The following is a 21,662-nucleotide window of genomic DNA, read 5'->3' as shown; positions in this document are numbered from 1 at the left end:
GCAATTATAGGCTGGTTAGTGCCTATGATTAATTTCTCCTTATTGACAAGGAGAGCTGAGTGCTTCTATCAGTTTCAGGCTTCCTAGTGCTTTCCAGCAGGTCCTAGATCAAGTGCTAGTCACAGGGATTCAGATGTTAGTGCTACTACTGAGAAACCAGCTGGTTCTAAGGGAAAATTTGAAGAGCGAACTTTCTGGCACCTGGAATAGTTTAACTGTAGCCTTGCAGTGCTGCACGATACGAAAAATGTGCAAACACACGTGTTTTTAAGCCAAAAAGTTGAAATGGATAGAAATCAGCCCAAAAAGGCTAATGAAATTACAATTTCAGAGCTGGAAACCACTCCTCTAGCGTTAGATAGGCAATACAATGCTTACCAGTCTCACTGGTAAGCAGTAGGACTTCCCTCTACCACAGCAAGGTCTGGATAGCTCTGAACACAGAAAATAAAGTCCTGAGACAAGCAAAGCCAGGGATATGGACTGGCTAGGAATGGTGGGAAATGAGCAAACAAGATAGTATTTTATGTTGTTGAAACAGGCTAAACCATGCAATAATACAGTAAATAAACATAGAAAAGGCTAATACACTTGAGTGTGTAGTCCTAAACTGCAAATGCAATTAAAACTCTACAAAATTAGCAATTTAAAACTTTTTAAATGAAGCAAGGCAAGTGCACAACTGAAAAATGATTTAAGAGGCAGTAATACAGCAGAATAAGTAGCTAGTCTACATATACAGAGAAGTCTATATATACAGAAAAGCAGCTAAAACACACAAACAATTCAGATGCAGTGCAACCTCGAGCACTTGAGTTGTAGCAATATTAAGGCAATTACAGTTATAATAAATGCTCTAAAATATACTCTATATTTCCAAAATGTTTGAGAAGCACAGTCAGAACACAAGGAGATTCAGGCATTTTTTTTTTTGAAAGGGAAAAGGAGAAACAGAAGGCCTTATAAAATGTTCTCTCTGTATTAGGTAGAATGAGCTAATGACACTAGACTGGGAGGAGTGCCCCAGATCAGATTTACAGTAGGGGCGGGCAACTACAAAGCCACCAAGTAAAACAGCAAGACACGAACAGGGAGGGTGGGGACAATTATCCTACAGACAGTAAGCACTACAGAAAGTCACAAAATGAGAGTTTTTAAACAGATAAAGGAGTAATGAGATTCTACAGAATGCTTTTAACTGCAAACAAATCACTTACCCGTACAGATTAGTTAATAGCAATAAAATACACTAAAAAACTATGCAGCAGGCAATAAAAAGTACTATATATAAATTGCTAGAAACAATAATCAGTATAAATAATCCAAAAAAACAGGATACTTATATATCTCAGTTCAGAGTTGTAGTCAACACCTCTCCTCCACTCTGCTCATTGATATATCACTTTGCATGACAGTCACATAATATGCATTAACTGAGTGATGCTATGACTGTACCCATACAGGTGGTATAAACAGCAATATGCACTGTATCATGTAGATGTCTGATTACTATTTATGCTGCAACTATCATGTTTTTGCTGTGTAAATACATTGTCATGTCTTCATCTGCTGTAAATAACCATGTTTCACCTGTCCTCTACCTCTGTGTTCATTCATACAGTTCATGTGTGTGGCCCTTTTCAATGCACACACTTCCCCTGAATAAACATTTATAATGCAGTCTATATACCCTTGCTGATCACTAATATAACTTTTAATCAGTATGCCAAAAACAGATTTGCACAGTACTCTGCACTGACTACATTTTCATATAATGTGTTAGAACTTAATACTTTGCCTTATATTAAACCCTAGTAGTTGTTGTGGCTGTTCATGCAATCCTGAAAAGCTACTTTACCAGTAGGTAAATGGGATTCGTGTCTGCAGTTGGTCCTGCTGCTTTGCACTGTTTCCTGGGTGGCAACACAGTTGCTGACCATGGAACTGTGCTGCTATTTACGAAAGTGCATTGTGCGGCATGTATATGCAACTAGAGTGGCTGCACATCTTGCTAACACATAAACTTTTTGTAGGCTTTGCGCTAAGCCTACATGGAGTTTATCTAATCCCCATGTTTATCAGATAAGTAATAGTCATTAACAGGGCAAATAATAGTTCCTGTCATACAGTTTTAAAGGTCAGTTGTAATGCATTTTAAACTGTGTTGTGGTTTCACATTGAATGAGTGTTTAATTATGGAGAACTGCTTGCAAGTAGTTGACATGTGTTTCTTTACATTGAACATGTAATAACTGAAAAATACATTGTTGTTGTCCATGCAGTTTTGAACTTGACAGTGTTTACTGTGCATAATGCAGAAATACAGATGTGTAGTGAAAAGTGTTTCACTTACGTCAGTGAGGGATTAATACCTGACAATGGCAGAAAATGCTAGATTTTTTTATTATTCAAAAATGTGCAAGTTGTACTCTTTGAAATCATTCTTGTGCTAGATTGTTTCTCTAATTGTTATGTTGGCCTGAACATCAGACCAGTGGATTACACTTTAACTACTGATGTCAAGTGGACATTACTGTGGCAAGTGTCTGACAGTAGACCTTTTATTTATTTATATTTTTTGCTGTATACTACAGATGGAGAATAAGGGATCCAGGCACAGATGGACATATGGAAAACTGCTGTTTGGTGATGGAGGAATCAGACATGCTGAGAGGATCAAAGCATGGAGCCAAGCAATTGTTGAAATAAATGCAGTTAGAGGCAGTAACAGATCTCTGGCACAGAACAAAAAAAAAATTGGCAAATAATATAGGGGAACATGCTGGGAGAAAAGTCATGCAGAATGCAATTTTCCAGGACCACTACAGGGGGAGAGGACTCTGAATGTTATTAACACCAGACGACAACTTCCTTCTGTTGATCCATGGTGATGACCATGATACAGAATATGGTGCAATTGGAATAATTAGAGGTAACATAGACATTGTTCCAACAAACCAAAGTGTACAGCAGCATTTGCATTTATCTCTTCCTGAAGGTTGGTTTAAAGTACACACCTTTTAAATTTTTAACATTGAGTGGTGACAAACAGTGCTGTAATTCAATATGTCACAATTCATTGTTATTAGGTAAGCCTTGTAAAGCAGCAGCTAATGAAAATGAAAGCAAGCTTCATGGTAATTGATACCCCATGTAGCATCAGACTAAATCACCTTGCAGTTGTCATGGCAGCCCATCATCCAGATCTGCTGCACCATCACCATGCCTAACAATAGCAGATGTGTAGTACTCATTTGATATGCAGCACTAAGGATTAGTTGTTAGTTGTGGGTGGTTGGGGTGGATATATATGTGATGTTTTTTCCCTTTCCAGTTATTACTGTTACAATATTCTAATGTTGCAATATTATACATCTGAGAATAAATATAATTGTTTTGTATGGAGGAGAAAAGTCTATGTACTTATGTTAAGTGCATACACACCTCATGACTGCACAAATGAAGCCAGATTTTGACTTATTAATATTTTACATGAGAGTAAGAAAGATGTGCAGTGCAACATAATTCTTTACAGATAATTTATAAATGAGCATTATATTTTTCACTCCTGACATTACCTGTTTCTGTTAGATACTAAAACAATAGCTAAAATATCAGTTATAAATACAACACATGCAACTGTTGACTTATTTATTGATTTGCTGCCTTTCAGCATCACTGCACAGGAATCAGTGAGCACTCAGGCAAACAGCTAGTAATAAAAAATATTTTTAGATGAGAGACGTCAGATGTACAGTGGCAGTAGACAATATACCACACAGCATTGCCCACAGGTATCACTTCATGCATGAATTATATTCTAAGTATTTAAAAAAAAAGAAGAGAAACACTAACCTGAATATCCTGGTCCATTGTTCTGTTCTAGATGCCACCCCTTAGCCTTTGCATCCACATGCCATACATGAGCCTGCTGCATGGGCTCCCTTACTATTGCTGCTTTTTGGTCAGCATTAGTCACAGTGGGACTAGAACTGGGGAGCTACAGTGACAGCATGGGTCACTTCCTCCACCAGACTGGTGCATGATCATATTATGCAGAATGCAACAGGCAGTGAACATGCTGCGCACAGTATCTGGGTTATACTGAAGGGCACCTCCAGACTTGTCCAGGTACCTGAAAAAGTACTTCACGAGGCCAAATACCCTCTAATTCGCAATATGGGTTTGGAACAGGGATGTGTTATATTCCTCTTCCAAAGCTCCAGATGGATTTATCACCAGCATCATACACCATGGCTACAGTGGATATCTATCATCCCCTTATATAACAAAGAGAGAAAGGGGAGGGATGAAAAAAAAACATGCAGATTAATATGCGGCAATTACTTTTAGCATTGATAACTATGTACTTAAAAAAAACTTTCCACTGACCAACAAGATGACTAGTAGGAATCCTACCATGCAGGAAGAGGCAGTAAAGTGAGCTAATATGCCAGCTATGGGAATCATGTGCACTGTCAGGATGCTGTCCAGAGACATTGGTGATGCACCCCCATGCATCACACACTACCTGACAATTGATGGAATGGAAGTCCTTTCTATTGCTGTACCACTCACTCTGTTGACCAGGATGGGTCCTAATTGCAACATGGGTGAAATCTATTGCACAGAGAATCTCAAGAAATGTGGCACCCTGTAAAAGACATGCATAGTCCTGAGATGACACCAGGAAATAGATATCCTGACCAAAATATGCCAAGAGTACATCCAGGAACTGCTTCAGTGTACTTGAAGCAGAGGCTAGTGAGAACCCCAAAGTGTCCCCTGACTGTCTCTGGAAGGTTCCTGGAGCAAATATGGTAAATACTATATATACTTAGGTGTCCACAGGAATAGAAAGTCCATGCATCCCTCCAGTGCCCTTATGAGGTCAAACATGCCCACTAATAGCATTATACTGTCCCTGTCCACTCTAAAACTATCAATCATTTCCTGATTATTAAAGTTGTAATGAGAAATCCTCTGCCTATATTTCTGCCTTCTTGGTTGTCGAGCACCGCTGGGTGCAAACCGTTTTTGTTATGCCAAGGCAAGCAACTCTGACCTAGAAATAGCAAAGCTCACAGCAAGAGATAACATTTTCCCATCTGCAACTCTGATACATTTGTTGAGACTTCCCTTTTTATACCCCATCTGTGACAAGTGCCAGAAAGTGGGAAAAACTCACAATTGCAATTGGCATAAATTAGCCTTAATTAGCATAAAAAAAATGTACATCACTTCTCATTACTATCTTATTATCTGCTTATTTCCATACCTACATTCATAGACACCGTGAATTGAAGACTGGGCCTCTATGAATTGCTGCTTAGCTGTGCCTATCTGTGCTGTCCCTGAATTCCATAATGCATTTACGTTAGTGAGTATGAATACCACCCTAGAATACCACTTAAGAAGTTTGAAAGATTTCATTTAAGTCCACAGTGAGAAATTGAGGTGGAAGGTGAGACTGCTAGGGCAGTCAGTACAGAACAAGAAATGGTGATTTCTTTACTATACAGTGACACTAAAGATGGCAATAATATTTTGTGGGGACATAGTTCCTTGCACAGCATTTGTACATGGGTTTGCCATCACAGAAAATTTGGTAATAGTGTTATGCTTTGTGTTTGTGCAGGAGTTTTTAGTGTGTGTGTGTGTGTGTGTGTGTGTGTGTGTGTGTGTGTGTGTGTGTGTGTGTGTGTGTGTGTGTGTCTGCGCATGCATGTGTGTGTTTGCTGAAACAAGCAGTTGTCAAAGCTGTTAGATGAAGTTGACTCAGTGTTTTCAGTTTTTATTTTGAGCAATTTTCTTTCAATGGTCATTGATTCAATTGGTTTTACCATGGTGAAATTTGATTGGTTATCATGCAGCCTTTCACAGATATGAAAGCTTATCCCTCTGCATTTATCATGTTGACGATATGCTGATGCATGCATGTACACTCTGGGATGTTGTCTATTAGATGACAAATGCATCTTAGTGTTCTTACTCATTGAAAATTATAATGATCATATTTCCTTTAAAGGGGTATTAGAATACTGTGAAGTCCATGCTTTCTGTGAGCAGTTAAAAAAGAAAACACTGTGGCTAGAGCTGCATAAAACTTGGCTAATTTCTCATTGTCCTTATCATATAGGATCTGTTCAAGTAGCTAACAATACACATTAAACTCAGTTTCAAATAACTTTACAATAAGTTTTTGGAAAGCTGTATCAGCTAAAACTGAAACAGAGTTTATCTGGTCTGTCAGCAAGGGATTAAACAGACATGCACATACACTGTAGTTTACAATGATTTTTATAACTGTTGTGATGTTTGTTAGGAAAGAATTGGCCCTGTCATTACTTGTTGCACATCTCAGCTTCATCTAACTTAGGCACAGGACAGAACATTACTTTCCCCAGTTAGTTACAATCCTGAGTATAGTATGCAATTTTTATACTCAATGAAACACATTAAAATTATCTTATCAGGTTATCTTCAAAATCAACAAAGCACCTACATTTTAATTTCAGATAGGAATGAAGCTCTTTGCAATGCATGTCTGTATCTATTAGTATTTTACAAGTCTGAGGTACCATTAGTACCAAAGATATGATGTAGGTATTTTGGTAAATTCTATCATTAATGTGTTCCAAGCAATACAATACTGCATCTGTTTGACTGTGTTCTCCAAATTCATATGTGGGGGTGTTAACCTAAGCAAATTGTAAAACTAATGGTAGCTTTTCTCATTTCTGACTGTCCAGCTTTATCTCTATGTTGTTCTAAAGAGAAAGGTAAAATGATTTTTTGACTTGGGTGCAGCATATTGAAAATTCATAGGTTCCATAGGATTTCAGGTTTAAATGTGTAAATGATACAATGGCTGATGGAAGAACATAGATTAGTATAGCCATCTATGTCTGTCTCTTCTTATTTCCTGAATGACGCTTTGTTTAACCTGCAAAGGGTAGATTTTTTTATATTTAGAAAACAGCATAAAATGTCTGCAGTTTGTGACCAGTGAGTGTTTGGTCTGAGGATGTCAGCTTCACTCTGGTATCATAAAAGGGTAACTGTTTAATATTCACGGATTATAATTCTGACCCTTAGAAGTGCAGAACTATAAGTTTAAGGCTGTGGACAATGGTAAATTCGGAGTTAAAAGTCTGATGCTTTTATATCTTGAAGCAACCCCCCCCCCCAATCTGGAACACCATAATCTCAGAGTTATTGTGTATTAGTACTAGGTATGTAAGGTGTACAGTCCAAATATTGTAGATGTAGGAAGGAAGTCTAGCCTACAAAATACACTGAAAGTTGTGTAAATTTTGTAATTCACTATTGGTTTGTTTGAAAATTAAAGTTAATTTCTGAAGAACCTAAACTTGCTGTCATTAAAATATTTTTATTAGTATTTTAAAAACAAAAATTTACAAAAAAGATAAACTTAAAACATAATATAATGCAGTCATATGATAACTCATTGTTTTTAGAAAACAAATAAAATTGTAACTATTTACAATGTTTACAAAACCTGAGACCAGCAAGATAGTAATAGAAGCAAAACAATCATAATAATAGTCCAAATAATAAAATAGATGAAGTTGAGTCAATAAGGGCGAAAACCTTTTTTCCAAGGTGTATCTCTTAGTTTATTTGGATAAATTCTTCCTTCTTTTAGTATGGTTTCTTTAATTGAAACATCCTTTAGAAGTGTAAGCAAGTCTTCAAAATTTATTTCCAAGGAATATTTCCTGTTCCTGGTAATAGTTTTTCTGGCTAAGGACAGTATTGTCCATATAAGTAAGAACAATATTCCTTTTGATTATCTATTCCAATTAAATTAAAAAGGACCATTTATTTTGTTACAATAAATGTATCACTCCATAGTGCTTTAAAAAATCTTGTATTTTTATGCAAAAATTTAAAAACACTTTGTAAAAAACAGTATCAGCAATGTAAAATGCCAACCAAATATAACAAAAAAGGGTACTGTGGGGGTGCAGCAGAAGTAACCACAAATGAACTCCTTCCAAACATGCAATTAAACACATAACTAGCACAGTGTTTTTCTTCCATCTGTCTGATGAAGTTTGTTTATTACAGATAAAAAATGTGGTGATAAACTTGTGTTTAGTGTGTAATTGTATGTTTTATTGTAATAAAGTCTTTCTCACTCAGTTTGGAAGGAGTTTGTTTGTAGGTACTTCTGCTGCATCCCCCACAGTACCCTTTTTGTTATATATGGTTGGCATTTATCCAAAAATTGCGAACCACATGACAATTACAAAACATATGTGACCAATTTGCTTTAATTTGTTTGCTACATCTCCAACAGACAGCAAGATGTTCTTTTGTCATTTTAGCAACTCTAGCAGGGGTTATAAATGATCTAAATAAATATTTTCAAGTAAATGTACTCTAATAAATGGTCCAAGATATATTTTTAATAGAGGAAAGAAGCTGATCTTTTATTTTGATCAGTGAAAGTTATTGAAAATTCTTTAGTAAAAAAATTTCAAAACTTCCTAAGTTTGAACGATCTTTGACTGAATTTGATATATTTTTGAGGTTAAATTCTTAACTTCTCAATGTTTGTAGGTTTTTTCAAACAGCATCAGTATTGATTCAGGAACTTCAACTAATTCAGGATTTGATAACATTGAAAACTTAGTTTGGAATGCTGTTAAAACTATTTGTAAAAAGATTAAATCATTGTTCCTTAAATTAAATTCTAAGAGAATAGTTTCAGCAGATTTACATGCAAGTCATTCAAAACATTGGTATCCATAACAAAAGTGTTTATTATTCCAAAAGCTTAGAATTTGAGGAGGTACATACAAGTTTTACTTAATGAAAAGGGAATCTTATTCAAACCAACATTTGTAATTTCAATAAGTTACTATTGTTCTTTTAAAGATTTTTAAGACCAAATTTAGGTATGTTGAGACAGATGGTGAAGTCGCAGATATTTGAATGTATTTACAAATAAATATCCAGAATGGGATATATGAACTGGAATTTATTGAATCTAGAGAATTTAATTTATTGATATTCAGGAACTGTTGATGTACATTTTTCCACTTAGATATTTAAATTTTTTTTAATCAATTAAGAATCATTTTTATAATTGCTGCTTTTGCATAAGTTTCTATATTAGAAAATTTCAAACCCTTAATTTTTCCAAAGTCTGAAATGTTGATTTATATTTATCCTAGATTTATGTGGACACCATAACAATGTTTCTAAACAATGTATTTATTGTTTTGTTTCCTGTTTGATGATAATACAAGAGATTGTATTATAAATAAAAGTTTTATAAATAAAAATGATTTAATGATATGCAATCTATCTTCAAATGAAATGTATATTTTATTCCAAGAATTAATGAGATTAGTTAATGAAATTATTTTTTCATAATTATAATTTATGGTTTCCTTTGTGGTATAACAAATGTGAATACATAAGTACAATATAGTTCTATATTATTCACCTAAAAATGAAATATTCACATTTAATACATTTTTCTTAATAATAAAAATATGTTTCGATTTGCAAATATTAAAACGTAAATTGGACATTCTTTGAAAAATGTCAGTTATTTTATTTAATTTTTCTAATGTTTCTGGAGTATTTTAATTGTTAGAAGAACACTGTCTGCAAACAGCATTAATTTGGAGTTGTAGTTATTGTTAAACTCTAAAGGAAGGATTTTAGTATTTGGATTAATTAGGATTGCAAATATTTCAATAGCTAAATTAAATAATATAGGAGAGAGGGAAAACCTTGTTTAGTTCTTTTAATTAAATTTAAAACATTAGAAATATATGGACCTAATTATATATATGCTTTGTTATTAATATAGATATTCTTTAGTAATTTAATGAAATTAGGAGGAAAGTCAAACAATTGTAAAAAAAAAAAGTGTTAAGCTTATTTCCTGCCTTCCCTGTAACTAGTCTAGTCCAGATATAAATTTGCTATATCCAGGACTGTTTGTAAGCTTTTTGAGCCCCCAAGCCTTTCTTTGTTGGAGGGAATCTTTCTAGCTTATCAGTGGGAGTAGTAAGCACAAGGTAGCCCATCTACCACAAGAAGAGTGGTTTCTGGCCAGAAATTGTACATTATTTGCCATTTGAGCAGTTTTTCCATACATTTCAACTTCCTGGTTTAAAAGTCTAAGTTTGCACTTGTTTCCCACCTTTCCTGTAATTAGTCTAGTCCAGATACAAATTTGCTGTATCCAGGACTGTTTGCAAGCTTCTGAGCCACCCAAGCCTTTCTATGTTGGGGGAAAGCCTTCTAGCTTATCGGTGGGAGTGGTTAGCACTAGGTAGCCTGTCTATCACAAGAGGGGTGGTTTCTGGCCCAAAAATTGTAGTTTATTGGCTGTTTGGGCAGTTTTTCCATCCCTTTAAACTTTGTGGTTTAAAAGTCCACATTTGCATGGGTTTGCTCTTGTTTAAGCTCCGCACTGCGGTGCCGAGCTGAGGTAAACTATTACTGGTGCCAGAAAGTCTGCTCTTCAGTTTTTTCTTTAGATTTTGCTAGTTCTTTCTTTCTTGCACTTCAAATAGCCTAATCACTTTGCACTTCAACAGGTTTTTGTAGCAATTATTGTAGCACACCTAAGTGCCATCAACACTAGTCATTCTTCATGTAAATAGCTCCGGTAATTAGAAGTTATGACCACCCCTCCTGGCAGGCTTTAAGGGCAGTTCCCTGTACTTTCTCCTATTAACCTGGTGCACTTGAGCATTCTGAGGCAGTGTAGCAACTGCCTTATGTACACAGACAACCCTCTCCTTTTACCTCTCAACACTCAGACTTGTAAGAGATGTGGAAGCTATGCACTCTACAGCCAAGACCGGACTAGCTGGTCAAGAGGACAAGGTCAACTCCTCCCCCACACCACATGGAACACATAGCCCTCCAGATCACCCACTATCACAGCTCTCACATAAAAACCCAAACCACACACCGACGTTCACGGAGGCTCTCAATATAAATTTAGCCAAACAACAGAGATCTCCAAGACAGAAATGCAGTCAACCACCACAACAGAGCACAAACCACAGGACACATAGCTCAACTCCACAGTGTGCCCCTCAACCTAAGCACTTAAGGCTAAACACCTTGCTCAATACACTAATCATAGGTGACTCAATAATGAGGCACACAGATGTCCCACTCACTAGGTTGAATAAGGAGAAGGTAAAAGTCAGCTGTCTATCAGGTACCAGAATCCAACACATAACACATGCACTCAGGTCACTCCACAACAAGTAGAAGTATGACTTTGTCATTGTCTATGTGAGTGTGAATGACCTGAGACGCACCTCCCTGGACTATATGAAAAGAGACATGGTGGAGCTCTTGGATTATGTGGCCTAGGCAGGTATGACACTAGCCCTGAGCAGTATCTTACCATCACCCAGAATGATACATCAGTACAAACAAAAAATGTTTGATTTCAACAATTGGATACATTTCTGGTTTCATTCTAAGGGGATCCAGTATCTGTCTACTTGGGATGACATGATTGACCAACCTCAGTGCTTTGCCAGAGATGGCCTGCATCTGTCACCCCTGGGTTTCTGGGTACTGGCTAAGTCTCTTGCCACCCCTATAGTGCCTTTTTAGGTGGTGTTCCAAAGATCAAATTTCCACCATAACAGCTATAAATAAATGCAATCTGATGGTCATGCTGCTCAGCGCTAGAAGTCTAAATCTCAAGATGCACTCACTTGAAGCACTCCTCAAAATGGAGAACATCGACATTTGTGTTGTAATGGAGACCTGGTTTAAAGTGGCAGAAAGCACACCTGAGCTACCAGGCTATAACTTATTCCACACCTTTCAGCTGTAAAACATGGACAGAAGCTCCAAAGGTGGTGGTTTCTCCATATTCATAAAGGATATGCACACCTCCAGACAAGTAGCACAACATAACACATCTGAGATACTTCAGGTACAACTAACATTGGATAATATGGCGATCCAGGTCATAGCCTGCTATAAGTCCCCAACCATGTCCCTAGACTCTCATTCCACATTCCTAATCACCCTGGAATCTATCAAGGTCCAACCCAACACTCTCTTACTAGGAGACTTCAACTACTTCTCCATCAACTGGGAAAACTACTCAAGCACCAATACACTGGCCCAACGCTTCCTGAAATTCATCAGTTCCAATGCCCTTGATCAGCTCCTTCTGACTCACACTAGAGGAAGCAACATCCCTGACCAGGTTATTACTAGCATGGGTGAATGTTGCTCTACACCAATAGTCAGTCCCTCCCTGGTCAGATTCAACCATAAACTAATCACCATGGAAATCCACATCTCACTCACATCCTCTGCAAAGGTAACCACCTTGAAAAACTTCTCCAAAGCTGACTTTGGACTCCTAAAAACAGAGGTGACTAATTTCACGGCACCCATGCCAATGGAAAATAGCTGCATGACTTCCAAATCATACACCAATGCACTGTACAAACATGTAGACAAATACATGGAACTAGCCATACCCAACAGAACCAAGACTCTCCCCTCCAAAAAAGGAAGCCAATCTGGTGGTCCCTTGCCATTAATAAACTCTACAACAGAAGGAAAAAACTGTTGCAGAAAAAGGTGAAGTCACAAGACTGGAAAAACTCTCTTATTAGCCTCAATAAGAAGTTGAGATCCCTAGTCAAATCCTCTAAAGCCAGCTATGAAGGCAGAATTGCAGCAGCCGCTAAAAAAACAATCACAAAGCCTTCTATAGCTATATCAAGATCCTGCATGGAAATACCCAGATTTGCTCTGAGATACTGCACAATGGTACCTCCTATACTGAGCCAACAGATATTGTCAACATACTGGCTGACAGATTCAGTGCCAACTTTACCCCTCTCTCCCCAAAAGACCAATCACAATACCGGAAGAATGCCATGCACCCAGCATTACTGCAGCACATGTTAAAGCTGCATTGTCCAAGGCCAAGAATACAGTTTCCATGGGGCCTGATAATACTCCTGGCTGTGTTCTACATGAACTGCAAAATGAACTGGCACCATATCTGTGTGCCCTGTTCAGTCACAGCCTCACCTCGGGCTTTGTCCCTACTGAATGATGCATGGCTAGAGTCATCCCTCTCCATAAGGGGGAGTGACTACAGACCCTGGAAATTATTGCCCCATTAGCCTAAAGAGTCTGATATGTAAAGTTATGAAGTGCAACATCATGGACCTGATTAACAAAGATATAGGACATATCCAAACTCTAGATCCCATGCAATTTGACTTTGTGAAAGGAAGATCATGGCTGGTCAACTTGGATGACTTCTTTGAGTCAGTCACCAGGACTGTGGATGAAGGTAAGGCAGTGCATACAGCCTACCGCGAGGTGGCCAAGGCCTTTGATACCATTTCTCACTCAGGAATTATTGATAAACTCACCAAACTAGGCATCAACCCCTAGATCACTAGGTGGGTTGCAAATTGTCTCACAGATAACACACAGTGTGAAAGAAGCAGACTCCAAATCAGACTGCCAACCAGTTATGAGTGGAGTCCCACAGAGATTGGTCCTGGGTCCTCTCCTGTTTGGCATCTACTTCTCTGAAGTCCAGGCAAACACAAAGGGACTCTTTTTGACCAAGTTCACAGATGACTGCAAGCTAGGAGCCATTATTAGCTCCCCAAGTGATACAGACAGCCTACAGAAAGGCCTCGTTGAGACCAATGACTGGTGTTGAAACCATGGCCTTAGGCTTAATGCCAAAAAATGTGACATCATCCCCTTTGTTTAAACCTCAGTTCCCACTAATTACCACAGCAATGGGAGCCCACTGAACACCAAAGGTGTTATAAGAGATCCAGGGACACAGGTTGACAGCAACCTCTCCTTCAACTACTACATTGCCACTGTGGTCAGAAAGTCCTTCTATGTGGCACATCTCATTACTAAGGGTTTTGCATCCAGGAAGAATGAGATCTTCATCTCTCACTTCTCTTCCCTCATTAGACCAATCATCGAGTATAATGCCTCATTTGGCATGTACCTCACTAGACACTTGAAACAGCTGGAGAGGCCACAGAAGTACCTCACAAACAGGATCCTAGGCATTAAACACATGTCCTACACAGACAGATGCATAAGACTCCAGCTATTGTCTGTCTCTTATCACCTACTTAGAGGTGATCTCTGCTTGACTTACATAGCCATGTCTGACCCAGCTCTTTTAGAAATGCTACATCTAAGGAAATCCCAATCCCTCCACACCACACACTCCAGAGACTTCAACCTCATTACCACAATCAACAGAACACGCAGGAGGGACAGGTTCCTCACCCAGAAACTTCCCATGCTCTGGAATAGACTTGCCCTACATGTCAAGCAGAGCACCTTGGTCACCCTCTTCAAGTGAAATCTTGATGAATGGATGGGTAGTAGAAAGTTCACCTCAGGGATCACTCCAGTGGCGCTACTTGATAGAGGCATTGGGAACTAAAGTCAGGCGGCATGATGCCAGAGCACTGCTATGGGCTAGGCTTGTAAAGGCTCCAAGGTCATTAGCCTAGTACACACCTATGAACCTATGAATCTTATTATCAAGAATGGTTGGAATTACTGTACCTGTACTTCATATAATATAGGTTTTTCAGGGAAGACCTATGCCTTGCTTTCTGTGCCTTCAAGGATCCAGTTACCTAAGACATCCTCATATACATCAAATACTATACCTGCACTATAGTAAGAGATTTCAATTTATATCAGATACTAAACAAAACTAAAAGGAGAGAGAAATTCATTACCAAGTGCTTCTGCTTGCTCTGGAATAGACTGTCCTTATATGTCAAGCAGTGCGACTCTATACTGTCCCTCAAGCAGAGCATACGTAACTTGATGGGTGCCCTAAAATACATGACAGGACATATAGGCGGCCCTGCACCCATTAAAAAGTCTGGTAAATCCTGAGGGTAGTTATTGGCAAGGTATTTATAGTCTCTGATCAAATAGCTTTGTATTTCCAATGAGTCATATGTTTCCTGTTACAACTCTGTTTAATTTCTACAGATGTATTTGACTGTCACTTAAATCATCTTGATAACTGAAATAAGGATGAATTAGTGGGGCTAATCTGTTTCATTCCCAATTTACAGAACTAAATGTCTTTTCAGCATCTAGACTGATAAACATTCAATTTCTCTATTATTCATCACATCTATCAGTGTAATTAATATTTTAATATTATCAACTGTTTCTCTTTTACAAATAAATCCCAATTGATCTAGGCCATTTATTGTTGGTAAAATTTCTTTTATTTTATCAGCTAATATTGACATGAATAATTTATAATCCACATTAAGTAAAGAAATAGGTCGATAAGAAGAACATTTTTGAGGGTTCTTACCTTCTTTTAAGATCAGAGTAATTAATAAGTATAAGAACCAAAACTTGACCTATCTGTTCTTTCATTATTGACATGAAAAAACATTTTAAGTTCTAATAAGAGAAAGGTGGCGAGAGTTCAGATAAACACTGTATAGTGTGCATGAGAGAGAGAACTCAAAGTGATTATGTTTTATTTTTATTTTAGTTTAGTTTACATTTGTTTACTGGAGTAGTATATTGATCTGAGTGGACCTACACTGCAGCTATGAATATATATATATATATATATATATATATATATATATATATATATATATATATATATATATATATATATATATATATATATATATATATATATTTATTTATATATATAGTATATAGGCTATAGTAATGAATTGAGGTGTGTGATATCTATTTATTTATATATGCATGTCTGTTTGTTTAGCAAGGAAGAACACTAATTACAAGTGACTAATTTTAGGCCCAGCCTCAATGCTTAAAGACAAAAACTGTAATCACAATAAAATCAGAAGAAAATAAAGTTATACAGGGTATATCTAAGCCATACAAGGTGTAAATCAATGATAGTCTCAGTAAATATGACAAAAATTTAACTAAGGTCTCTCAATAGCATATACATTTTAGAACTACAGTATACAGTGAGGAGAGAAAAAAAATCTTAACCAAACAGTTAACAAGAAAACAATTTAAAATAGCCAGAGAGGCAGAATGTGCAGATGATTTGTAAAGCAGAAAGTATGTTTGTGAGTGAGGTAAGGTAATGTTGTCGGATATGAAGCATTTCAATAGGTTTTGATTGACTGAGTTTGTGTTAACTTGTGGTCAGAATTTAGTGTACGTGTGTATGGGATTCCGGCGTGTAGCTCGCAAGACATTTCCCTGCAAGCTACATCGCCGAAACCAAATGGCTGCAGCAGCACTTTGCCGTAGTGCAATTTGGCTGAAAAGCATAGCTGCTGCAGCTGTAATCTATGAACGGGCAGATACAGCTATACAGGATGTGTAACGCATTCCTTCTTCTCATTCAAGGAATGCATTTATTTAATTATTTATTTATTTTGTTGTCAGACTGACAACAAATTAAATAAATAAGTACATAAATAACCAAATGCTTCTTTTTCACACTAACAAGGCCAGCTGTTGTAGTGCCACAACAAAATGCATTAGTAATCACCGTGTATATTTTATTGTCTTTGCCAGTCCAGCACTTAACTATAATAGGATGCTAGAAAGGATAACTGTCCAGGTGGAGTTCTGTTTTTCCTTTCATAGAACTTCATTGGAAACATTCTCTCCTGTAATAGATGCCTCTTTAAGGTGTTTTGCAGAATTTCACCCTTCACCTGCACCATAGCACATGTTAAGTGTCACAATGCATTTCTCCATTACGATTCCTTATATATTTGCAATGTATTTTACTGATAAGCTTAATAAACTTAAACCACAACCCCAATACATTTACTTTATCTCTCAGTGACATCACCATATGAATATCAGTTTATAGGTACAATGACTTTAATAGATGTGTCTCTGTACATGTGCAGTGGTGCATCCATTAAATTATTTGGATGCTTCCCCACGCTGTTTCTATGCCAATGAAAACTGAGTGTAAAGTTTACTAACTACTATTAGTAATTGTCTTATGTTGGTGGGGAAAAGTTTATTTGACCACAAATCCATTGTTTACATTTGTTTCCTTGTATCATAGATACATTGATGATTTGTTTTTTATACGGACAGGTACTATCAACGAATTTGATTATTTTTTAGTTGAAATTAACAACATGATTGCATTGTTAAAATTTACAAGGGCCACTGTTGGAAATAAGGTTAATTTTTTGGATCTTATGTTTATAATGGATATAAATAACCATTGCTTTGCCAGTGACATTCATAGAAAGGACACCCTCAGAAATAATTATTTCCATTTTAAGAATGGCTACCTCAAATACATGAACATTAATATATTTAGGGTTGAATTGATTTGTGCTTGTAAAATTATTACTGATGATGCACATTTTGTTAAAGAAGTTATTATTATTCTGTTCTTTCTTGAGAGGGCTTATCCATTACATGAGTTAACAAAAATTGCTGATGAAGTTAAATCTCATCTGATAGGTTTCCTGCCATTTTGACACATGTAATCAATTTAGGTAAGAGCATCCTTAATAAACAAGACGACAAATCTAATTCATGACCTATTTCTATTTCTAATGACATTTTTGTGGTTTGCAAAATTGTATCAGATAATTGGAAAATCATAATACGGAACATGGATTTAGATAAAAGTTTAGGTAACAAGTCTCAACTTGTTATTAAAAATCCATTAATGTAGTGGCAATGACTTGGTTGTTAAAAAAAATGGCACTTTTTCTTGTAGTTTATGCAAACAATGTCGACTGATTAGTAATACTAATTTGGTACATTTTCCTCATCTTAATACGTTTTTTGAGGCAAAAGGACATTTTAATTATAATAGTTCTAATATTGTATATGTGACTATATGCATGTATAGTATTTGGCCACTTAGAGTTAGAATCAGAGAGCATGTAAAGGCAATTAAAGACAAAAAAAATAGTTTAAAATGCCCTTAGTAAACACAGCTTAGTTTGTAATGGTTTAGAAAGTTCCACTTTACCATCTTTGAACAAATATATGATGGCCAGTTTGTTAATGGATGTAATAAGGTTTTGGAAACTTAAGATCTAAAATGACAGATTTTACTAAGGACAAAGTTCCTGGATGAAATGAGCATATTAACATAAAAAGAATATTGAAATTCAAAATTGTATAATACAAGTCACACTACAATGCTATGTTTACATTTATGTGTTATGTTTCATTTTTATTTTATGTTTATTTTTACTACTTTAAATGGTTTTATAAAAGGTATAATATAATAAAATATATTACATTTTGAATGGTATTGTTAAATATTCTGATTTTTTATGTGAATATTGAAACTGATTTTTTGTAATGTCATAGGAAGTTGCTTAATAACTTTGAATGAATTTGATTGGTTAAAGGACCTATGGAGAGGGATATTTAAACTGAGCGTGTTCTTTCTTTTGACTTTAAAATGTTTTATTCATTTTGTAATTCATTTAATCATACGTGAAAAACAAAATAGAAGGAATATGCTTTGATTACATTTGTAAAATAGAATCCATGAAATTGTTTACAATGAAAATATTTAACCATAATAAGAGAAAACAAAATTATAACACAATTAACAAGAATATAACTTAAAAACCTAAAAAAAGAAACTATTTACAGTGGTGCTTATACAAAACAAGTGATACTTTTTACATTGTATACTCATATCATTCTTCTCCAATATTTCCATTATACTCTGCCAGTTGTTGCAGTATGAGGTAATTCTGTTGGTTCTGTTCTTTCAAGTAGAACTTTCCATTCTTCCAACTATCAAAACAAGTTTTTAAATTTCTTAAATGATGGAGGAGTATCAGATTTCCAGTTAATAGTGATGATCTTACATGCAATAGCAAGTAAAGTCCAAAGAACTGTAGATTTTTTTAGGAACACATTTGGGTATAAGGGAGTTAAACAAAACTAGAGATTTAGTTAAATGAGAATTATCATTAAATACAATCTGGAAAAAATAATTGATGTTATTCCAGTACTCTTTAAGACACGTACAATTATTGAAAACATGCTGCCAGTGCACCTTTAATTTTATTCCACATCTCCAACACACCTCTTCATTTGCAAACATTAAAGCTAACTTGTGTGGAGTAAGAAAAACTCCTATGTAAAAATCTCCAAGTAAATAAATGCCATTGAATTGACAATGTAGTATATGTTGAAGATTTAAATATAGATTATTTATCTTCTTGTTTTGGTGGATGGCCATTTATTGATGCAAAATAATTCTAATATGACTTGTTATGATATATTTTAGTTTTCTTAACAACTTTATAAATATTTGATAGATAGTTGTTACCATGGAAAGGTTGATTAATAATAATTAGTATGTATTCCATTAATTCAGGTCTATTCTTTCTGATAGATAACTGCATTCATTTTATTTTATTTACAATATATTGTGTTAAAGATTGCAGGGACAACCACGTATTTATATCTATATTAAATTTATTTATTATTTGACTGACAGAAAGAATGTTGTCCTGATCGAACCACTATTCCCAAAATAAAAGTTCCCCTAGTTTTAATATGTTCATCCTGTGAATTTGCAATGTCTCTAGATTATTTGATGTGAATGCTATAGGAAAAAGAGGAAAGAGACAAAAATTAATGCCAGGTTCTTTAGTGACATTCTTTTAATTCAATATTCTAAAGTTTCTATAATTAGATGGAATTGTAGTGACTTTATTTTCTAATATACAGTCTTTAAGAATCCAATATAATGGATGGTATAATATGGATAAATGTTTCTGTATTTGGTTTTGTATAGCTTCTAGCCAAATCTGTTCTTGTAATTGTTTCCATATAGATGTGTAAGAAGGATTTACCCATAAGATTACATTTTAAGCTATGGAGGAAAGTATGTAAGTTTCTATATCTGGTAAATGTATTCCCCCATCCTCCCAGTTCTTTAAGTGGTTATTTAATGCTATTCTGAGTTTGTTTGGGTACCATAGGAAATGTAAAATCATGTTATTATATTTCTGTATAAACTTTTTTGGGGGAGACATAACCTGTATGAGGTATAATAATTTGGGAAAATTATTGATTTGAACAAATATGCCTATCTTCCATTGTAAATATGTATTTATTCCAATTATCCATCATTGATTCTATCTTATCCAAATTATTAAACACTGTAAATCATCTGATAATTGAATACCCAAATATTGAAGTCTACCATCTGTTACAACATATTTAGTGATTTTTTTATTTATATGAATTCTTTGTTATTTGTAAGCAATTTTTTTGTTTTATTTTCATTAAACTGTAGTACATAGATGCTTTGAAATATAAATATTGAATTAAATAAGGCTTGTAGGGAATGATTGGAGTCAGCTAATGTCAAAAGTATGTCCTCTGCAAACATCTGAAGTTCTAAGTTTAATGTTCTAGCTATTTATATACCATTAATTTTAGGTTTTAATCTGATGCTATTTATGAAAGGTTCTATCAAAAGTGCAAATAACAGAGCTGATAAGAGGCAACCTTGTTTAGTTCCTTTCATAATATTAACAGTTTCTGCTCTATGGGATCCTAAATTGACATAGGCTCGGGTATTTTCATAGAGAGATTTTATGATAGCTGAAAAGCCCATCAGAAATGTATACTCCTCCAGAACTAAGAATAAATAATTCCAGTTAACAGAGTCAAAGTCATCTAGAGACATTATAGCCATATCTATATCTTGGAGTTTATTGTGGTCAATTAGTGTTATTATACTTTTAATATTGTCATAGGTATTTCTTCCTTTTATAAACCCTGCTTTATCTTCATGTATTAATATGGAAAGGAAGTGTTTAATTCTATTTGCAAAGATTGCCATAAACATGCTATAGTCTATGTTTAGTAATGTTATGGTTCTATGTAATGTGCAAAATCTTTCATCTTTGTCTGGTTTTATTATTGGGGATATTAATGCATATCTCCAAGATGGGGGAATAATTATGTCTTCTTTAACTGTAGTTTATACCTTTAAAAGTAAAGATCAAGCTTGTCTTGTCATTAATTTATACATTCCTGGTAATATATTATCTTGTCCAGGAGCTTTGTTTGTTTTAAGCTTGTTAATTTGTGATTTAAGTTTTGGTATTGTAATGGGTTTATTAATATTTTCTGTTTGTTCTTGTGTTAATCTAGTATGGATATTTTTATTAAGAAATTGTTTGATCTTATCAACTGAAGAGATCAAGGGGTTTGTAGAATTAAGTGTGTTATAATGGAATCTAAAAGCTTATAGTATGTTATTCAAATCAGTAGCTTTCTTCTTAGTATGGTGATTATACATTTCTTTTATTTGCTTAAATTTAATGTTTTTTTTAGTTCTGCTTGCTAATTGTCTTTGATTAGCAGGATTCATAGAATATTAATTTCATTTGATTTTTACTAAATTAATCATGGTTTTATGATGAAGTATTTCAGTATATTTATTAATAAGTTGAACAAATTCCAATATTAAATCAGAATTTCCTTTTTGTATTTCCAATTTGATTTTATCCACTTTATTTTGTAGGACCATTATATCTTTACTCTATGTTTTTCTTTAATTAATATACCATGATAGTGTCCTGCCATAAATATGTGCTTTTAGGGAGTCCCAAATG

The sequence above is a fragment of the Protopterus annectens genome, chromosome 1.part0, assembly GCF_019279795.1.
Source record: "Protopterus annectens isolate FY-2018-M chromosome 1.part0, PAN1.0, whole genome shotgun sequence".
Classification (NCBI taxonomy): Eukaryota; Metazoa; Chordata; order Ceratodontiformes; family Protopteridae; genus Protopterus; species Protopterus annectens.
Note: the sequence above shows the minus strand (reverse complement) of the source record.